Below are 23515 nucleotides of genomic sequence, written 5' to 3' on the forward strand. Positions count from 1 at the left end.
CTTCTTTCCATTATAAACAGTCTTTATGGACACTCCAACTATTTTTGAAATCTCCTTTGGTGTGACGAGTGCATTCAGCAAATCACACACTCTTTGACGTTTGCTTTCCTGATTACTCATATGGGCAAAAGTTTCTGAAAAGGTATGGATAATAGTGTTAGGTATGATTATGACATCAATATATGTTTGGTTTCAAAACAATTGACGTAGTACCTGCTGAGAAAAAACAACTAAATGTTCATTGTAAATTTTGCTTCCCCACCCTGTATATATATAATTAGCGCTGGGTATCATGGCCAATTTCCTTAATCAATTTGATTTCGATTCATAGGGTTCTGAATCGATTAATTGCGATTTGATTCAATTCAGATTCATTTAGTGATACCAGAGTACAATTTTGAGTTGTAACTTGATTATTTGACTACTGCAGCCATGCAGTAAATAGCTGAATCTGCACTTAAATAATGACCAGGACACAAACATTCCCATGTTTCTACAGTGGCTCAGAATGGACTTCTTCGTCATCTTTATTCTGTTTTATGGCTGGTGCTTCTAGCCTTAAGGCCCATTACCCTCACCCTGGGGCACTGCAACCAATTTGGCCCCCCTGAAACAGATTAATGTTGGGCCGTTGGTACAAGAAACTCGCTGGGGTGAGAGGGTGGGCGGAGCATCGTGATTTCCGCTTTACTATTCCTCTAACTCCGCACTCAGCCACAGGTGATCCAAGTATTTCTAGAACGACTGGCTTCCACGACCCGCCTCCGCTGGCCAGTTCCTCCACACCGCGGGTTCGAGTTTGAGGCCAGGAGGACCTCCCACAGAGGGGTTTTCCCCACCCTTCCTCTGCGTTCCTCCTGCCAGAACCGTCGCAAGCACGACCAAGACTCTGCGAGGGGCTCACGAGATGGAGTCGGCCATACTTCCACATCGGTGGTTTCTAGGTCATTTACTCGCAGTCCTGCTCTGAAAAATCGATCTCATCCACCATTAATTGATAACGCAAAAATTAAAAAGAAATCAATCCAAAATCAATTAAATCAATTTTTTTACCCAGCCCTAAATATAATATATGATATAGGGGAGTATGTACAAAATATAGAATATGGAATGTGCTGTCCAGTGTGTACAATGTACAAACGTATAAATTTACTGAGAAAGATGTTTACCTATATACAGAGAATGAACAGATATAATCTGCCTATATAGCCTACAGAGGAGAAATGTACAGATGCACTGATGTACAGAGAAGTGTTCAGATACACGAACCAAGTTAGCCACCAGAAGAAAAACTATAACTGACAATAACCAGAGTAAATAAAGGGCAAATCGGGTAGGTGTGCAGATCAGGTATCCACAAGCAGCACAGCCAACAACCTGGAGAGGGTGGGGCGTGAAGTGGCTCATGTGCATTTAAAGGGCCAGCGCTCAAAATGACCTTTCTGGTGTCTTTACTCAGAAATAGGGTTGAAGATGGACCGGTGGAGTTGAATTAATGAAGAATTCAGACCCAAACATAGGATTTACAGTTTATGTAGATCACAGGGAAATGTTTTAAAATACATAATTCCATTAAAAAAAAAAGCTAAATATCACTCCTTTAAGAGAACAAAAACCTGGCGTAGAAGAAAAACACAGTCCATTAAACCAACATTATTACTGAAGTGCTTATATTTGTTCACCTCTGGACTGTTAAAGGGGTCATATTTTGCTAAACCCACTGTTATTAGTCTTTGGTTCATTTATTTGTGTATTTGTATCCTAATAGTTCCAAAAGTTTGAATTTGAACCCTCCAGGTGCTGCAAAGCTATCTTTATATTCATTTTGGCAAAAATATTCCTGCTTAATTTGTTGCATCTACAACTAATTATGTCACATATAAGGTCAAGACTTCCGACGAACATTTCTCAGAGTACGACATAATTGTTTATCACCAGCAGCGGTTGTATTTAAAACTGAAAATATGTCCAAACTTTGAGTCGATTACCTAAAATGTTCAATTGTTGGTAGAACGGGACAGAGCAGCACAGCCAACAGCTTTGAAGGGGGTGGGGCCTGAAGTGACTAATGTGCATTTAAAGGGCCAGCGCTCAAAACGACCTTTCTGGTGTCATTACTCAGAAATAGGGTTGAAGATGGACCTGTGGAGTTGAATTAATGAAGAATTCAGACCCAAACATAGCATTTACAGTTTATGTAGACCACAGGGAAATGTTTTAAAATGCATAATTCCATTTAAAAAAGCAAAATATCACTCCTTTAAGAGAACAAAAACCTGGCGTAGAAGAAAAACACAGTCCATTAAACCAGCATTATTATTAAAGTGCTTATATTTGTTCACCTCTGGACTGTTAAAGGGGTCACATTTTGCTAAACCCCCTTTTATTAGTCTTTGGTTCATTTATTTGTGTATTTGGACCCTAATAGTTCCAAAAGTTTGAATTTGAACCCTCCAGGTGCTGCAAAGCTATCTTTATATTCATGTTGGCAAAAAAAATTCCTGCTTAATTTGTTGCATCTACAACTAATTATGTCACATATAAGGTCAAGACTTCTGACGAACATTTCTCAGAGTACGACATAATTGTTTATCAGCAGCAGTGGTTGTATTTAAAACTGAAAATATGTCCAAACTTTGAGTCGATTACCTAAAATGTTTAGTTGTTGGTAGAACGGGACAGAGCAGCACAGTAAACAACTCTGAAGGGGGTGGGGCCTGAAGTGGCTCATGTGCATTTAAAGGGCCAGCGCTCAAAACGACCTTTCTGGTGTCATTACTCAGAAATAGGGTTGAAGATGGACCTGTGGAGTTGAATTAATGAAGAATTCAGACCCAAACATAGCATTTACAGTTTATGTAGACCACAGGGAAATGATTTAAAATGCATAATTCCATTTAAAAAAGCAAAATATCACTCCTTTAAGAGAACAAAAACCTGGCGTAGAAGAAAAACACAGTCCATTAAACCAGCATTATTATTAAAGTGCTTATATTTGTTCACCTCTGGACTGTTAAAGCATGAATCTGGAGATAAGAAAGCACATCCTCAAATCTGAGTGAGAGAATGTCAAACTGTGATGCAGCAGATTTGCTATAACATTAACACAAACAAAGGTGAAAAGGCCAGTGATAAGATGTAATACTGTTTCCTGCTTTTAGTTTTCGGTTCTCTTAGTTGCTTTATTGTTTTACCTTGCCTGACCCGAGGCTGCTGGCAACAGAGAAGGACTCATTCTTTCAATTTGCCTGCAAAGCTAACGGAATAAAAAAAATAAAAATAAAAAAAAACATCCTGTCAATAATAGCACAAACAGAATTTTCTGGCTGCATTTTACATGCGTGTCTGTGCACGTCTGTTTGCATGTGGACTACAAATGGTAGCTTCTTGTTTTAAAATGCAGAGCACAGCTGGGTGGGAAGATGATCGCAAAGTTTTATGGATACAAAATGTTTTTAATTTAAAACAGGAAATAGCCATGCATTTTAATAAAGTACTAAATCAAATCTTGTTTGGAATGCGTGGAGTCGGATAAGGCTTAGGGTGAATCAACAGGTTCTACTTGACAGAAAATTACTGCAAGTTGTGTATTTTATTTGTTTTTTCTCACTGATTTCTACATGACACTTCTTACAGGGGTGATACATTTCAGTTTGTTAAATTAACCCATAAAGATCAAGCACTATTTTTATGTCAGTTCCCAAATGAAACTGGTCCTTAAAAGCAGGACAGACGGGCTGAAAATTCAAACCAGATGTAGACTAATGTTACGAAGCAAGTTTGGAGGCACTTTAGGTCAATTTAAAAATAGCATTTTAAATATTTATTGAGATAAAAGAGAGACAATTTTTCAGATATAACATTTTTATTTGATGGGTGCATACAAAAATCTGCATGCAACACAGTAAAAAGGACACGAAAATTACACGCTACCATTTTTTCGAATATCTTTTTATTCTCTCTCAGGTACATTTTGGGAAGCCAAGTAAATATGCAAGGGAGAGTGTTTCACAAAAATGACCGCTGTTGCAAAATCACTTGTGATTTATTTGTGTTTCAATGGGCAGGTTCCGCATGTAACGCCAGTGGACATGACGGGTTACACATGAAACCTGGAATGAGACTGTCGATTCATGAAAAACCCACATGTCTGGATTAGAAAAACCACTAGGAGCATCAAATTTAAAACAGTGTCTTTATCTATACCGGTATATAAGACCATTTACAGCCATGTTTTCCAGATCAAATACACTGACACCTAGGTAGCTTTCCATGTTCCAATTTTGGTCCTATTTTTGGCCCAAATATTTTATTTAAAATTTACTAATTTTGGGATGACTCAGAGCAAGAACATAATTTTTTTTGCATTTATCTGAGGTCATCATTAGGTACATCCTGGGGGTAAAAAATGTCTAAATTTGTCTTTTATTATTGGGTCTAAAAAACTGGCTAAATGCCAGCTACCAAAATAAACCCTGTTTCCCAAATTAAACTTTCTCTACATTTAAGTGATTTATTATCATTTATTTATCATAGTATCCTCTGTATTTTGTATTTTATCAGTATAAATCAGATATTTTCCTGTATTTAATTTACTGATCATGTAGATGTTCATAAAAGCTCAGATTAAAGCTGTGGGTTATTATATCAAAAACAGAGAAAACTGAAGAAACAGTGACTTTTTCAGTAAAATCTATCACTAACTAAACATAAACCCAATGTCTCCATGGGTTTTACAAGTGAATCAATTTTGTAGAAGATGACGGTGTTTCCATGGTAACTACAGAGCCTCTGAACATCCAAATGGGTCACATCTGACGACCATGAAAAGATGACAAACTATATTTTACACCAATTATTTACACGTATTGATAGGATTAGTGAATTGATAGGTATTCAACAATTTAGATCAGTAGATGCTTTTGGTCAGTGACGGATGTTAGGGTCTTTATGGGTTAAATAAGCAGACATGGCCTCTCATTTTCTGTTAGAGGTCCAATCCTTGCCCTAATGTCAAAGTTCCTCCTCCTGCTGTTATATATAATCAGGTACATTTCATTTCATAGGGTTAAGATTACTCCAGCCTCCCCCCAAAAAAAGTCAAACTAAATGAATAAAAGTGGAATTTAGGCCACTGGCAAGACATAACTCACTGTAGGAGCTACAGCTTGACTTGTCCAAAGTTCTGTGGACCAGATGGGACATATTTCCATCATTTGACAGTTGAATGTTTACATCACAGAGCAGTGTCAGGCTTTTCTGTTAAAACGCTGACTTGGATTTTAAGTTGGTGATGTGGAAAAAATCAAAGTGATTACAGCGCATCACTTAAAACGCCGACCAAAACATTATATGATCGCAGTGATTTAGACTAAGACTTTTTAGCCTCTCATCCGGGATAACACTAGTCCAACATTAAAGTTTATCTCCCTTCATTTGTCCTACTTAGAAAACAACTCCTCAAATCCCAGCATATCAATTTACGCTCCAGGAAAAATGCGCTTTTCTCAATGATGCAATATTTGTGTTGCTTTAACGTGTGTTTATGACTTTGATCATTAGTAGAAAAAGCGGTCGGAGAGTTTAGGAAAACAAAAACAAGATGAAAAGTGAAAATAGAACATGGTGATGCAATGAAAGCAGCTGAAATGAAAGCTGTGTGTCTTGCTTGTTCAGCTTGGACCTGCTATTTGAGGTCTTTTTGGGACTTCCTTTATTCTGTGAATCACAGTTATATTTTGGGATGTGGTGCAGATGTTGGAAATTGCTGCAGATGTGCTTTCTTTAAAAATGGCATGCCACACTCACAGATCTTTTATATAACAGGTTGTCAGTCCAAATAGCTTCACTCGCTGTCAGTAATTTGTCTGAAAGGGGGGGGGGGGGTTGGATGGTGTCTCGCTTTTGTTCCTTGACTGAATGCACTTATTTTTGTGTACAAAATTTAAAAAAAAAAAAAAAAAAAGCATCTGTCAAATGAAAGTCAACTGCTCATCAAAGCACCTGCCATTCAATGACCAGATAAAATGTTTCTACAGGAGTGGATCTATTTAGCACATTTGTTCTTTAGTGGATTTGGCAGCAGAGGAACAGTGTCACCAATATGGATGTGGCACAGTCGTCTCCCCCGAGGCCAGACAGTTTTTCTTGGTTAAGTTTATGACTCACACTCTCTCTAAGATGTTTGTTGTTGAGATGTCCAGCAACAGGACAACACACTGTGCTTTATACAGACTAACAATAGCTCTATCCCTAAGTTACTTCTATTTGTGCAGCAGGGTGTGTGTGTGTGTGTGTAATCTTTTTTTTAGTGTAAATTTTCCTGTCTTGGTTTTTATTTTTGGTGTTTGTTACAGATAAACAAATCCAAGTTAAGTGCCAAGTGTTTAACTGTATGGAGATTTGTGTTACTTTTACCCTTTAACTCAGTGGTTCCCAACCTTTTTGGCTCAATTTTAACGTCACAAATTTCTGTCGACTCCAGACATTCAAAACGGAGACTTTTTTTTTTTTTTTTTTTTTTGCTAAAATTAACCCTTTCATGCACTAATTATGTGAAATGTAGTCTAGATATTTTTCTGCACTGTTTGTATTCCTCTTTAGACATAAAAAAAACAAAACAATGTGATCAATTTAAAAAAAAAAAATAGACTCTCATATGGGTCCCATGGCGATCCAAGAGGTGTTAAAAAATAAATTAAAAAAAAAAAAAAACAGTTTAGCTTTTTTCTATTAAGTTTCTCTCCTCGGTGCATATGTAAAAGTCTCCTATGTTGATGCATTTTGTAGTATTTTATTTAACCCTTAACCTCCTTAGACCCAGGAAATGTCAGCAAAGTACAAACTTTTTTTGTTTTTTATTAACCCTTTCATGCACTAATTATGTGAAATGCAGTCAAGATATTTTTCTGCAGTGTTTTTATTCCTCTTAAGACATAAAAAAAACAAAACAATGTGATTGATTTAAAAAAAAAAAAAAAGACTCTCATATGGGTCCCATGGCGATCCAAGAGGTGTTAAAAAATAGATAAATTAAAAAAAAAAAAAACAGTTTAGCTTTTTTCTGTTAAGTTTCTCTCCTCGGTGCATATGTAAAAGTCTCCTATGTTGATGCAATTTGTAGTATTTTATTTAACCCTTAACCTCCTAAGACCCAGGAAATGTCAGCAAAGTACAAACTTTTTTTGTTTTTTATTAACCCTTTCATGCACTAATTATGTGAAATGTAGTCATGATATTTTTCTGCAGTGTTTGTATTCCTCTTTAGACATAAAAAAAAACCCAATGCGATCAATTTTTTAAAAAAAACAAAGTTACAAAAATTTCCACTCAGCTGGACACCATGTATTTAATTTTTGAAGCAAAGAAACATGTATTTAACCCTTTCATGCACGAATTATGAGAAGCTTAGTCAATATTTTTTTCTTGAGTGTTTTTGTTCCACTTTAGGCATGAAAAAAACAATGCAATTGAATTTTTTTTTTTTTTTTTTTATGAACTTATTTTTCATGGAGTTAATAATATGTCCACTCAGCTGGACACCATGCATTTAAGTTTTGAAGCAAAGAAACGTTTATTTAAAAAACATCATCAGAAAGTGATATACTGTGTGAAAACTATGAAATAAAAGCATTTTTTATGCCGCTAATTGCTAAATTGCTACTGTTTTCTCACATTTTATCATACTCTAATATTAGTTATTACTCATTTCATGGAGATATTATCCTCCTGAGACCCAGGAAATGGACAGTTTTAGCTTTTTTACATTAAAAAATTGTCTTGATTGGAAAGTGCATCATGCAGCAGTTTTTTCAGATACATTTTTAAAACTATTTTTATTTATTGAGTGATTATTTTTAATGGGATGTCCTTTACAATGCACAGCATTTTTATAGTAAAACTGTCAAACTTTTGTCCCCTACAGAGGACAAAATGCATTGCTGGGTCTCAGGAGGATATGCAAAAAAAAATGTGTTTGTAAATTACAGTCTAATAAGAATTAGCAATTGATTTGAATTTTTTTTTTTTTTGCACTGAATTTAAGTGTCTGAATTTTTTTGCACTGAAATTAAGTATCTGAATTTTTTTTGCACTGAATTTAAGTATCTAATTTTTTTTTTTTTTTTTGCACTGAAATTAAGTATCTGAATTTTTTTTTGCACTGAATTTAAGTATCTGAATTTTTTTTTTTTGCACTGAAATTAAGTTTCTGATTTTTGTTTTTTTGCACTGAAATTAAGTATCTGAATTTTTTTGCACTGAAATTAAGTATCTGAATTTTTTTTTTTTTTTTTGCACTGAAATTAAGTTTCTGATTTTTGTTTTTTTGCACTGAAATTAAGTATCTGAATTTTTTTGCACTGAAATTAAGTATCTGAATTTTTTTTTTTTGCACTGAAATTAAGTATCTGAATTTTTTTTTTTTTTTTGCACTGAAATTAAGTTTCTGATTTTTGTTTTTTTGCACTGAAATTAAGTATCTGAATTTTTTTGCACTGAAATTAAGTATCTGAATTTTTTTTTTTTGCACTGAAATTAAGTATCTGATTTTTGTTTTTTTGCACTGAAGTTAAGTATCTGAATTTTTTTGCACTGAAATTAAGTATCTGATTTTTTTTTGCACTGAATTTAAGTATCTGAATTTTTTTGCACTGAATTTAAGTATCTATTTTTTTTTTTATATAACTCAAAATGTTAACGCAAATTTCCACTATTTGATGCTTTTTTTCCCCACAATAATGAACCATGTAATGAGACAATACGGAGAAAATATTGTGTTTTTATCGCGTTTTGACCATGTAACTGCTTTATGGAGTTCAACCAGGAGCCAAAAAGCAGCTGGACTGATTTAGAAAAAAAAAAGCCCCAAAACAAAAACTACTGAGTCCAAACTCAAATACTTGTTGTTGTTCAGTGTATTCCAGTCCACAGTTCATGTTCAACATCCTAAATCTCTTATTCATGTACATTCTGAGTGCCTTATTTAGTAAAAACCTGTCAAACTTCAATTCCCCTCTTTGTTTTTTTTCGTTATTTATAGTAGCATGTTAACCTGGAATAATGTCTAAGGAGTTAAATGGTTAAGCAGGCACACAAGATATAGTCAGAAGCCCCTTTATTCCCTCTATTCTGTCCATTTATTCAGAACATTTCGATGCATCCCACTCGTTTAGTAAACTTCATAACTGAGGCTGCGTTCATTCATACAGCCTGCTCTACGCTCCACTCATTGGCCCACACATCCATAGAAAAATCATCTCCTCCATCTCCACAAATTCCTCCATCATGACGTTATTTCTTCATGTATAGATGTACATTTGTTCCCATAGTCTCCACCTGAATTTAACTAGTCAGAAAAGTAAGATCCTTCTAATTAATGCAGTGATCAAAAAGTCTGTAACGTCTTATTTCTGAAACAACAATCAGTTTGAATGACAGCATAAAAAGTTTACATCGGATTCAGGTTTGTGGAAGAGTGGTTCAGGAAGTATGGGACATCACCAGTGTTAATGTGAGTGAATGAATAACGGATCCACTGTACACGCTTTGACTGTGTTCATAGAAAAGCGCTAAAAAATCTAATCCATTATTATTATTATTATTATTATTATTATTATCTTTTTTTTTTTTTTTTTTTTTTTTTTTTTACATATGGATTGGCTGCCTCAGAGTCCAGACCTGAACCCCACTGACAGTCTTTGGGATGTGATGGAGAAGACTTGATTCAGATCTTTGACAGTTAATGCATTTTTGGATGTTAAAATATGTAGTGACATTTATTGTGACGGTGCATAAGTACTGCATAGCATCAAAGCTTAAGACACGTGGGACTTCAAATCATTATGGAAGTAAATCTGTCTCATCAGATTTTGAATTATAAAAGCCACTGAATTTCTTGCACTGAATTTTTTTTTGCACTGAAATTAAATATCTGAATTTTTTTTTTGCACTGAATTTAAATATCTGAATTTTTTTTGCACTGAATTTAAGTATCTGATTTTTTTTTTTGCGATGAAATTATGTATCTGAATTTTTTTTTGCACTGAAATCAAGTATCTGAATTTTTATTGCACTGAATTTCAGTATCTGAATTTTTTTTTTTTTGTTTGTTTTTGCACTGAAATTAAGTATCTGAATTTTTTTTGTACTGAAATTAAGTATCTGCATATATTTTTTTTGCACTGAATTTAAGTATCTGAATTTTTTTTGCTCTGAAATAAAGTATCGGAATTTTTTTTGCACTGAATTTAAGTATCTAATTTTTTTTTTTTTGCACTGAAATTAAGTTTCTGATTTTTGTTTTTTTGCACTGAAATTAAGTATCTGAATTTTTTTGCACTGAAATTAAGTATCTGAATTTTTTTTTTTTTTTTGCACTGAAATTAAGTTTCTGATTTTTGTTTTTTTGCACTGAAATTAAGCATCTGAATTTTTTTGCACTGAAATTAAGTATCTGAATTTTTTTGCACTGAAATTAAGTATCTGAATTTTTTTTTTTTTGCACTGAAATTAAGTATCTGATTTTTGTTTTTTTGCACTGAAGTTAAGTATCTGAATTTTTTTGCACTGAAATTAAGTATCTGATTTTTTTTTTGCACTGAATTTAAGTATCTGAATTTTTTTGCACTGAATTTAAGTATCTGAATTTTTTTTTGCACTGAATTTAAGTATCTGAATTTTTTTGCACTGAATTTAAGTATCTAATTTTTTTTTTATATAACTCAAAATGTTAACGCAAATTTCCACTATTTGATGCTTTTTTTCCCCACAATAATGAACCATGTAATGAGACAATACGGAGAAAATATTGTGTTTTTATCGCGTTTTGACCATGTAACTGCTTTATGGAGTTCAACCAGGAGCCAAAAAGCAGCTGGACTGATTTAGAAAAAAAAAAAGCCCCAAAACAAAAACTACTGAGTCCAAACTCAAATACTTGTTGTTGTTCAGTGTATTCCAGTCCACAGTTCATGTTCAACATCCTAAATCTCTTATTCATGTACATTCTGAGTGCCTTATTTAGTAAAAACCTGTCAAACTTCAATTCCCCTCTTTGTTTTTTTTCGTTATTTATAGTAGCATGTTAACCTGGAATAATGTCTAAGGAGTTAAATGGTTAAGCAGGCACACAAGATATAGTCAGAAGCCCCTTTATTCCCTCTATTCTGTCCATTTATTCAGAACATTTCGATGCATCCCACTCGTTTAGTAAACTTCATAACTGAGGCTGCGTTCATTCATACAGCCTGCTCTACGCTCCACTCATTGGCCCACACATCCATAGAAAAATCATCTCCTCCATCTCCACAAATTCCTCCATCATGACATTATTTCTTCATGTATAGATGTACATTTGTTCCCATAGTCTCCACCTGAATTTAACTAGTCAGAAAAGTAAGATCCTTCTAATTAATGCAGTGATCAAAAAGTCTGTAACGTCTTATTTCTGAAACAACAATCAGTTTGAATGACAGCATAAAAAGTTTACGTCGGATTCAGGTTTGTGGAAGAGTGGTTCAGGAAGTATGGGACATCACCAGTGTTAATGTGAGTGAATGAATAACGGATCCACTGTACACGCTTTGACTGTGTTCATAGAAAAGCGCTAAAAAATCTAATCCATTATTATTATTATTATTATTATTATTATTATTATTATTATTATTATTATCTTTTTTTTTTTTTTTTTTTTTTTTTTTACATATGGATTGGCTGCCTCAGAGTCCAGACCTGAACCCCACTGACAGTCTTTGGGATGTGATGGAGAAGACTTGATTCAGATCTTTGACAGTTAATGCATTTTTGGATGTTAAAATATGTAGTGACATTTATTGTGACGGTGCATAAGTACTGCATAGCATCAAAGCTTAAGACACGTGGGACTTCAAATCATTATGGAAGTAAATCTGTCTCATCAGATTTTGAATTATAAAAGCCACTGAATTTCTAGCACTGAATTTTTTTTTGCACTGAAATTAAGTATCTGAATTTTTTTTGCACTGAATTTAAGTATCTGAATTTTTTTTGCACTGAATTTAAGTATCAGATTTTTTTTTTGCGCTGAAATTATGTATCTGATTTTTTTTTTTGCACTGAAATCAAGTATCTGAATTTTTATTGCACTGAATTTCAGTATCTGAATTTTTTTTTTTTTTTTTTTTTTTGTTTTTGCACTGAAATTAAGTATCTGAATTTTTTTTGCACTGAAATTAAGTATCTGAATTTTTTTTGTACTGAAATTAAGTATCTGCATATATTTTTTTTGCACTGAATTTAAGTATCTGAATTTTTTTTGCTCTGAAATAAAGTATCGGAATTTTTTTTGCACTGAATTTAAGTATATAATTTTTTTTTGCACTGAAATTAAGTATCTGAATTTTTTTGCACTGAATTTAAGTATCTGAATTTTTTTTGCACTGAATTTAAGTATCTGATTTTTTTTTTTTGCGCTGAAATTATGTATCTGAATTTTTTTTTGCACTGAAATCAAGTATCTGAATTTTTTTTGCACTGAATTTCAGTATCTGATTTTTGTTGTTGTTGTTGTTTTTGCACTGAAATTAAGTATCTGAATTTTTTTTTGTACTGAAATTAAGTATCTGAATTTTTTTTTGTACTGAAATTAAGTATCTGCATATATTTTTTTTGCACTGAATTTAAGTATCTGAATTTCTTTTGCTCTGAAATTAAGTATCTGAATTTTTTTTGCACTGAATTTAAGTATCTAATTTTTTTTTGCACTGAAATTAAGTATCTGAATTTTTTTGCACTGAATTTAAGTATCTGAATTTTTTTTTTGCTCTGAAATTAAGTATCTGAATTTTTTTTTGCACTGAATTTAAGTATCTGAATTTTTTTTTTGCACTGAAATTAAGTATCTGGATTTTTTTAAATTGTAAATTTATGAACATAGTTGAATTCAGAGACAAAAAATTCAGATACTTAATTTCAGTGCAAAAAAATTCAGTGCTAGAAATTCAGTGGCTTTTATAATTCCAAATCTGATGAGACAGATTTATTTCCATATAATACAGATTAAAAATGAATGATATTTAAACGTGATTAATCGAAAGTAATCCACAGCAACCTTGTGATTAATCTGCTAAAAACATTTTCGTCATTGGACAGCACTACTTTAAATGTTATACGATGTCCGATTTTTTTGACAGACATCAAACACTTGCAGTCGGCACTGATTGAAAGACTAAGTTTTTCATTGTTGTTTATAGGCAAGAAAAAGACCATTCACTCATTTATTCACCGTAATCATTTAATCCTCTGGAGGGTCACATGGGGGTGATGGGGTGGTGGGCTGGACTCTATACCAGCTGAAACTCGGACAAAGTCAGATACACCCTGGAAAGGTTGTCGGTTCAACCATTCACTCTCACTCATGTTCACACAGTGATTTAGATTAAATTAAACTATTAATGTACATGTTTTTGGAAGATGAGGAAAGCATGCAAACTCCTTGCAGTAAGATAACAAAAATGAAAGAAACAAAAATGATTTAAAATGTAGATTTAGAAACAATACCATTAAAAAGTGACTGAAACCTTAGTCTGTGATATGTCAGAACTGAAATATCAAAGCTGACATGAACTGAGACACACACTGCTTCCACTTAAAACTCTTAAATGAAAACAGAAGATGACTTATTTATATAATTTTGATGCTCCCAGTTTATTTTTAGAATAATGTGTCTTGAATGCAGTGATGTACATGTCTGTATTTTATTAAAATGTTCACTTTGGTATCTGGAAAATAGACGACATGCAGGCACATCAGATTTGTACTCAGCTTTTAAAGCTGGGGTGTCAAAGTCATTTTGGTTCAGGGGCCATATTCAGCCCCATTTGATCTCAAGCGGGCCAGACCAGTAAAATAATGACTTAATAACCTAGAAATAATGACAAATCCAAGTTTTTTTTTTTGTTTTAGTACAAAAAAAAACCCTAATTAAATTATGAAAATATTTACATTTTACAAAAAAGATGTAAAAAAAAAAATAACTGAAAAAACAGAAATTTCATTGAAAAATTAGAGCAATTTTAACAATATTATGCCACGGCTTATTATTTATACATGTACATTACACACAATGTTACATAAACATTTGGTAACAGGCAGAATATTGTTAAAATTTTGGCGTTTGGAACTAAAATTTGAACAATTTCTACAATATTCCATCTGTTATTATTAACACAACTACAGATCACAGTGGATCCATAAATGCACAAAATATTTAGTAACAGGCAGAATATTGTTCCAATTGCACATTTCGGGTTGTTCATCTTTGTGTTTATTTATGTATTTATTTGTATTTTATTGTGAAAGAATAGTTTTGTAAATGTAAATATTTTCACAGTGTAATGTTATTTTTTTCACTTAAATTTTTTCCACATAATTTTTCACAAAGAACATTTGTAGTTGTCATTATTTATGGGTTACTGTGTTGTTATTTTTACTTGAGATCACATTGGTCTGTATGTGGAACTTGAACCCATATGATTTTGGCAGCCTTGACTGTTCAGGTTCATTTTTGCACTTTCATCCTGTGGGCCAGAATGGAACCTTTGGTGGGCCAGATTTGGCCCCTGGGCCACATGTTTGACACCTGTGTTTTAAAGGAAGCTTAAGAGATTTTTAAGTTGTACTAACTTAATATACTTCTTTGTTAAGTTACAGGCAGAAATGTCTGTTCAAAATCGATGTTATTAAGTTAAGACTGTTGTGCTTGTTTTTCATTTAGACCAACTTAATAAAATAACTCATCAACTGATTTAAATGTCTACATGTAACAAACTTATTTTTTTAAGCAGAGAAAGTTCTTGATTTTAAGCTTAACTTACTAACCCCATGAATCATTTTTAGAGTGTGTCATCCAAATTATTACTATTTTATTTTTTTTAGTTTTTTGTTATCATGACAGCTGTATTTTTTTTTCCTTTTCTTTTCTTTTTTTTTTTTTTTTTTTTTTACATATATGTACACATGTTCATAAGAATATATGCATGTTATTTATATATATTTAGATATCATTTGGTGCAAGTCTACGTGGTGTGAATGGGTGTGTGTATGTGTGTTTGTGTTGTTACCTCCGCCAAGGAGGTTATGTTTTTGCCAGGGTTTGTTTGTCTGTCCATTAGTGTGCAACATAACTCAAAAAGTTATGGACAGATTTTGATGAAATTTTCAGGGTTTGTTGGAAATGGAATAAGGAAGAAATGATTAACTTTTGGGGGTGATCCGGAAGAAATCCTGGATTCTGGATCACTTTGAAATTTTCGTTAACATTGTGGTAAATGGGGCCAAAATTTTTGTTTCCCAATATCTCGCTTAATTATTGACCAAAACTCATGAAATTTAACTCAGGAATTGACAATGGGGTCCTCTATCACATTTCAAAGGCTGATCCAGATCTGATCCAGAAGGCGGATTTTATTTTAAAAAATAAATGTAGGATTTGTATCACCGATTATGTGGGGAATTTTTGCGCTTGACGGAGGTCTGCGCTCTCCGAGTGCTTTTCTAGTTTTGATTCATGTTCATTACTATTCGTATTATTTACTTTGTTTACCTTTCATTATAAAACTTAAATACCAATAAAAATATTGTGGACAAAAAATGTTCACTTTGACATCGTCTATATGTACAGTATGTACAGGGGTTGGACAAAATAATGGAAACACCTTCACCTCAAGATGATAATGCCCCAATCCATACAGCTAGAATTGTTAAAGAATGGCATGAGGAACATTCTAATGAAGTTGAGCATCTCGTATGGCCGGCACAGTCCCCAGACCTCAACATTATTGAGCATTTATGGTCAGTTTTAGAGATTCAAGTAAGACGTCGATTTCCACCGCCATCGTCTCTAAAAGAGTTGGAGGGTATTCTAACTGAAGAATGGCTTAAAATTCCTTTGGAAACAATTCACAAGTTGTATGAATCAATACCTCGCAGAATTGAGGCTGTAATTGCCGCAAAAGGCGGACCTACACCATATTAAATTATATTTTGTTGATTTTTTAAGGTGTTTCCATTATTTTGTCCAACCCCTGTATGTGTAAGTCTACTAACATAATGTCTACAAGCTGATGCCCGAGTGGAAAATGTGGGTCCAAAGGTGAAACCAGTTGAAACCCACTGACCTAAGAGACTGAAGCAGAGTCCCAAACATATACACATGTGTATAATTATGTAATAAAGCATAAATGTGACATAAGTATCCTGTCTGAATCCATAGTAGAAGCTATATTGCGCATATACCTGAGTCACAGACTGAGGCTGAGGCTGCTGTGACCCTGTGGAAGTCAACCACTGAGGTCGGATTGTGGCTGGAGTTGAGTTTTTATAGGTTTACAGGAAACAGGGAGACTTTTATTCAGGACCAGTGTTATGGGAAAATACTCCACCATGTTTCTAATTAAGAGGGAATGAAGTTTTCTGGGTTTCTACAGCATGTTAAATAATGTGTGTCTTGTCTTTTTAGTATCAACGCGTTAAAACTGTGTTCTTAAAAAAAAAAAAATCTAATCACGGTACAAATTATATTTTACACAATATGACCATCTTAGACCACGATACACTGAACGCTTAAACAACATTATGAGATAAGCTATTAATGGGCGTATACATCCGTTAAAATGAATGATTAAGATCCTACCAGTGGCAGCAGAAGTAATTTACAGTTAATTAGATCATAATAAAAACAGCAAAAATATTCAGTAACAAGAAAACGCTGAGCTTGCACGGGCACAAACAAATCACTGCTGTTTACTTGTTTTACATGATTAAGTAATAACAGAACATTAAATGAGCCTTAGCTAACTGCGTAAACATCTTTCTCTGTTTTGTGTCGAGCTTGCAGCGAGCATTTTGGAAACTCATAAAACTTGTTTACAACACAACCAGAGCTCATGACTGAATTAAATAACAGTTTATGATTAGGATTTTGATTGAGATTTCAGCTCTTTGGCTTCATAAATGATGTCGTAGCCGTTGCAGAAACTTCAGTCTACAGACTCTAATATAACTTCGGAATGTTAGATGCTGCTTTTGTGTCATGATATATGTATGAGCATCCTCCCTAACTACACAAATTAAATGCGGAATTACACAATTTATGATTAAAATGAATGCAATGTAAGATACATCAAACAGTCTCAGTGTAATAAATAATAAACAAGTACTTGCATGATTTAATTTAAACATGAGAGGACACGTCTCATCTATATCCGTTTAACTGTGTAACCCTTTCATGCATAGTGGTCACTACAGTGGACAGTTATTCTACATCTGGTCTCTTGTATTTTCATGGGTTTTGTTGTTTTAGTTCCATATCAGCCAACACAGTGGACGCTTATGCACCATCCCATACACTGACATTCATACCGTTACTATAACTTTGCTGTTCTTGATAAACCTGAGCGACAGTAACATGTTTGAGTGTAAATCAATTGCTAATAAAAATTGGGAATATGATAAAATGTGGAAAAAAACATCAGATTAGCTGCATTAAAAATGTTTTGATTTTGTATATCACTTTCTGATATTCAAAAATTAAACACATGGTGTCCAGCGGAGTGGACATTTTTGGAACGCCACAAAAAATTATGAAGGTAGATTTGTTTCTTTATTGCTTTAACCAAAAAAAAATATTTTCATTAAAAAAAAAAAAAAAAAAAATCATTTCAATCAAGGAAAAAAGTGTTCGAATGCAATTTTTTGGATCATAGATTTTTTTTTCATTCAAACACTTTTTTTTATTTAATTTTTTTTTTTTTTTTTTTTTTTTTTAAAGCAATAAAGAAACAAATCATAAAAAAACAGGTTTATTAAAAAAATGAACTGCATTTTTTTTCATGCCTAAAAAGGAATAAAAACACTCAGGAAAAAAATCTTGACTAAGGTTCTCATAATTCATGCATGAAAGGGTTAACTCAGTGTTTCTCAAAGTGTGGGGTGGGGGGGGGGGGGGCATGAAGGCTTTCCAGGGGGGGCATGGGATCATTCCTAGGTGTTTTATTTTTTTTTCTTCAGGTTAGAACATGTATCAGGTGGAACTAATGTTTTAGCGTTGGAGCACCCTGGACTCATTTTAGGGACGTACAACAAACAAATCTACTGCCATAGTGATCTGTCACTAGACTAGACCAAGAGTTTAGGTTTGGACAATGGACAAGGACTGGACTGGAAAAGAAAAATGTGCAATGTTTGTGGTTTTGCACAGTTTGTACAGATTGCACTTTAATGTTCTGAGATGTGCAACGGAAACAGGCTCATTGCAGTCACTGATATTGTTAAAATGTTCATCTTTGTTACCAAAATTTTTTTGTTGTTCTACAAAAAAATTTACCTTATTGTCATAGTTGTAAGATAATTACACATTTCCCATTTTTAATTGGAAAAATAATGTCTCAGGGAGCAGTTTTGTTGAGGTCATTTATATTGTTCAATCAAAAAGCGAAGTTATTTTTAATTTGCACAACAAATTATTCAAGGAAAAGCAAAAAGTATTCTAACAAAATTGATGTTTCTTTCAATAAAAGTTATAATTGCACCACAGGTACAATGTTGTTGGGGTTGAGGGGGGCTTGGAGATTTTTCATGGTCCAAAGGGGGGCCCGACAGAAAAAGTTTGAGAACCACTGGATTAACTTCACTGTTGTACCCTTATTGTCTATTTATTGTCTTTTCAACCCCCGCTGTTTATTGTTTATTGCTATACTCTATATTTACAGTTATATTGTTTAGTGTTTATAGTTTATAGATATATTCTATTCTATTTTTCTATTTTTTGGTATTTTTTTCTATGTTCATTTTGCACCGTGGGGCCTTAGAGTCTTGTAATTTCAATTTTCTGTATGCGATGTACATATGGCAAAAACTAGAGGTAGACCACAGGTGTCAAACATGCAGCCCGGGGGCCAAATCCGGCCCACCAAAGGGTCCAGTTCGGTCCTTGGGATGAATTTGTCAAATGCAAAAATTACACTAAGAAATTAACAATCCTTTTAGTTCAGGTTCCACATGCAGACCAGTTCAATCTCAAGTGGGCAGGACCAGTCAAATACTATCATAATAACATATAAATAATGACAACTCCAAATTTTGCTCTTTGTAAATATAAATATTTTCATGTATTTACACTAAAACAAAGTATAATTTCGCAAAAACCTGAGCAAATATGCACAACCTGAAATGTCTTAAGAGAAGTAAGTACAATTTTAACTAGATTCTGTCTGTTATAAAATGTTTTGTGTATTTGTAGATCCACTGTGATCTGTAAGTTATAATATACATGTGTAAATGATAAACTGAGGCAGAAAATTGTTAAAATTACACTTGTTTTTTCAGTTTGTTCATGTTATTCACATCTTTTGAAAGGATAGTTTGTAGATGTAAACCTTTTTGTAATGTAAATTTACTTTTTTCGCTCTAAAACACAGACAAAAGTTTGGAGTTGACATTATTTATATATTATTATGTTATTATTTTACTGGTTCGGCCCACTTCAGATCGAATTTAGCTGAATGTGGCCCCTGAACTAGAATGAGTTTGACACCCTGAGGTAGACCGATATATTGGCCGACCAATATATTGATTTTTTTTTTTTTTTTTTTTTTTTTTGAAAAGTCGATATTTGATCAGTTGTAAAAATGTTATAAGATATTTGATCAGGCACCTGTGGGGGCTGCACTTGAAGTTCAATAAATGTTAAAAGAGTACTATGTGTATGTGTATTAATAATTTCATTTATATTGCTGCATAAAAATCTTAAAAATCTGAGTGTTTCATTTGTATTTTACAATGTGCTTTAAAAAAAAAAATAAAAAAAATCAGCCTTAAATATTGGCTGCAGATAGATAGATTTGCTGACCAAATTTTTAAAAATCGGCATCGGCCTTAGAAAAACCCATATTGGTTGACCTCTAGCAAAAACTGACAATAAAGCTGACTGACACAGATGTAATAGACATTATATGAAATGATGCAAAGCCTTTTGACGGCCAATCAAAGAGCTAGAACTCCACCCTTAAAAGGAAGTGGGAGGAAGAAGGAGAATTGGAACCAGGGACTGAAGCTGACACTGAAACATCAGATGCTATGTTTCTTTTTGCAGTATGATATATACAGACCTGATCAAAATCTTAAGACCAGTTGAAAAATAGCTAGAATTTACCTTTTGCACATTTGGATCTTAATGAGGTTTTAAGTAGAGCTACAATATACAAACGCAAGAAGGGGGAGTGAGACAAAAAGCACTTTGAAAAAGTAATTTATTGAAAACAACAAGTAAACTGAAACAGGCTGTTTATCAGCTGATCAAAAGTTTAAGACCATCGCTCAAAAAATTACAAAAAACTCTCCAAACCAGAACAAAAAATTTTCTCAGTAGGACTCAGTAATGAGTAGCTCCACCGTTCTTGTTAATCACTTCAAAAATTCTTTTGGGTATGCTTGATGCGAGTGTTTCCAGGAGGCTGGTGGGAACATTGCTCCAAGTGGTGAAGATGGCTTCACGAAGGGCATCAACTGTCTGGAACTGATGGCCATTTTTATAAACTTCCCTTGCCATCCATCCCCAAATGTTCTCTATGGGATTTAAATCAGGGGAACATGCGGGATGGTCCAAAAGAGTGATGTTATTCTCCCTGAAGAAGTCCTTTGTCAAGCGAGCATTGTGAACTGCAGCCTTGTCCTGTTTTTAAACCCAGCTGTTACCACACAGACGACGGCCCTCAGTCATGAGGGATGCCCGCTGCAACATCTGCACGTAACCGGCCGCCGTTTGACGACCCTGCACCACCTGAAGCTCCAGTGTTCCACTGAATGAAAAAGTACCCCAGATCATGATGGACCCCCCTCCACTGTGCCGGGTAGAAAACATCTCAGGTGGGATCTCCTTGTCATGCCAGTAACGTTGGAAGCCATCTGGACCGTCAAGGTTACATTTTTTCTCATCAGAGAATAAAACTTTTTTCCACCTTTCAGTGTCCCATGTTTGATGCTCCCTGGCAAAGTCTAAACGGGCAGTTTTGTGGCGTTGTAGGAGACGAGGTCTTTGAATTTGTTTTTTGTTTTTGAAACCCTTTTCCCGCAGATGCCGTCTGATGGTTATTGCGCTGCAGTCGGCACCAGTAAGGGCCTTAATTTGGGTCAAGGACCGCCCTGTGTCTTGACGGACAGTCAATCGGATCCTCCGGCTCAGCGCAGGTGTAATTTTTTTGGGTCTACCACTTGACTTTTTTGTTCCATAATGCTCAGGATCTGTCAAAAAATTTAGAATGACTGTCTTACTGCGTCCAACCTCAGCAGCAATGGCACGCTGCGAGAGGCCTCGCTTATGCAGCTCGACGATCCGACCACGTTCAAGAAGAGAAAGCTTCTTAGCTTTAGCCATCAGGAGGGCATGACCGTGTGAATGCCCGACAGAAAATGAGAATTTTGAGCAGATTTTGGCTTTTATAGCCTGCGGTCTTTAACTTTTGATCAGCTGATAAACAGCCTGTTTCAGTTTACTTGTTGTTTTCAATAAATTACTTTTTCAAAGTGCTTTTTGTCTCACTCCCCCTTCTTGCTTTTGTATATTGTAGCTCTACTTAAAACCTCATTAAGATCCAAATGTGCAAAAGGTAAATTCTAGCTATTTTTCAACTGGTCTTAAGATTTTGATCAGGTCTGTATCTGCAGAAAGCATCTCATTATTTGACTCAGTCAGGTTAAAATACTGGAGTGACATTGACCTTTGGGTAAGGTAGACTGTTCACAAAGGGAATAAGCAGACATGTGGGATTAGTTTATTCCAGAGTGACACACAACTGGCTGATGCTTAAGTATGAAAAAAACGGATCAAATAAGTAGTTTGATTAGTGTTTGATTGCTATTGGCTGTTTCTATGTGTGTCTCCAAGCAGCATGCAGTTCACATGTAGGTCAGGACTGTGTCGACATGGCTCGATTAATCCCTGCTGTGTTTTGGTGTTATTGTCATAGAAACTTGATTTTTTTTTTTTTTTTTTTTTAAGAATGTGAGTTTGGTGACTTTTACAAAGCTGCTTATGTCTGAGGGCAACAGTGAAGGAGCTCTGAAAAGCAACAGACAAAGGGTGGAATAAAACGTAAACATATTTTTTTTCAGATTTTTCAGCAAACAAACAAAAAGAAACATCACCAGGAATTGAGTGTTTAATGATTTAGGCAAAAAAAGGCAATTTTGTCAAAAACAGATCTTTTAGGAAGGTGATATGTTGAAATTATGAGTATATCTCCTGAAAATATCATGTAACAGGCTGTAATGAAAAAAAGGCATGAAAAAAAAAAAAAAGCAATCACCTAAAAAATGTTAAATTGACAACCTCTCATTTAACCCTTGGAGAAAAATAACCATTTATTTAGTTTTTCTAAAGTATTTCTATAGCAGCGAGTAGGGCTGCATGATTAATTGATTTTAAAGGGGTCATATTTTGCTAAACCCACTTTTATTAGTCTTTGGTTCATTTATTTGTGTATTTGGACCCTAATAGTTCCAAAAGTTTGAATTTGAACCCTCTAGGTGCTGCAAAGCGATCTTTATATTCATTTTGACAAAAATCGAGTGGATTTCTACAACCTGTTTTGATTCCTGCTAAATTTGTTGCGTCTATAACTAGTTACGTCACGACATTTAAACATATAAGGTCAAAACGTCTGACATTTCTGCGGCCAAAATCGTGCAGCAGTAGTGATCACAATCAGGTGTCATCTGATTGATTTCATTCAGTTCAGTTCATTAAAAGACCCATTTTTAAGAAAATCAAGAGGTGATATCTATCTATCTATCTATCTATCTATCTATCTATCTATCTATCTATCTATCTATCTATCTATCTATCTATCTATTGCAAGTTTCTTTTGGAAAACTGAATGTAGATGTTTTATACTCATTACACCTCATTTGCTACCTTTCTAAAGCCAATTAGAGCCACTCATTAACATCAGTGATAAACAATGTTAGAATCTGAACACATTCACATTTATGGAGTCTCTATATATCCAAATCAGAGCTACACAATATCACCAAAAAGCTGAGGAAATCCACTTTATTTTCATACATATATGTGTGGATTAGTGGTTGAAAAACTATTAATCATCTTTGAAAAACAGACTTTTTTTTAAAAATTTAGTTTATTTCGAACATGCAACAAGACAAAGTCATCTTACTTAGTCCTTAGAAATAAAACAGGTTGTAAGAAGTCATGCAAAAAAAAGAAAAAAAAATTATACATATCGGCTAAAATTTGCTTAGAGGTCTTATTTATGTCTTTGTGCATAAGAAATCAATATAAGTGAATCCCCAAAGGAACTTTGTGTTGGTAAATGCAAGTTATGCAAATTTACAGGATTTCAGTTCTGTTGCAACATGTTGATGGTCATATGAACTATGTTTTCAGCTCAAAAATGTCCAATTTCATCACAATTAATGCTATATTTTTGTGTCAAAAATGGCCAAGTTATATTTTAACTGAATT

At 33.9% G+C, this 23515-nt stretch overlaps 1 protein-coding gene and 1 long non-coding RNA gene across 2 annotated transcripts in view; both read right to left on the reverse strand.

The window, feature by feature from the left end:
• The window catches only part of afap1l2 (actin filament associated protein 1-like 2), a 147022-nt gene that overhangs the window by 102175 nt on the left and 21332 nt on the right, over positions 1 to 23515 (reverse strand).
• On the reverse strand, positions 1074 to 23400 carry LOC115439387 (uncharacterized). Its single transcript, XR_003938257.1, has 3 exons — positions 23385 to 23400; positions 14172 to 14176; positions 1074 to 1236 (listed from the first exon to the last, which is right to left on the reverse strand). It is a non-coding gene; the product is annotated as an uncharacterized LOC115439387 (long non-coding RNA).

Source organism: Sphaeramia orbicularis, chromosome 19 (assembly GCF_902148855.1).
Source record: "Sphaeramia orbicularis chromosome 19, fSphaOr1.1, whole genome shotgun sequence".
Classification (NCBI taxonomy): domain Eukaryota; kingdom Metazoa; phylum Chordata; class Actinopteri; order Kurtiformes; family Apogonidae; genus Sphaeramia; species Sphaeramia orbicularis.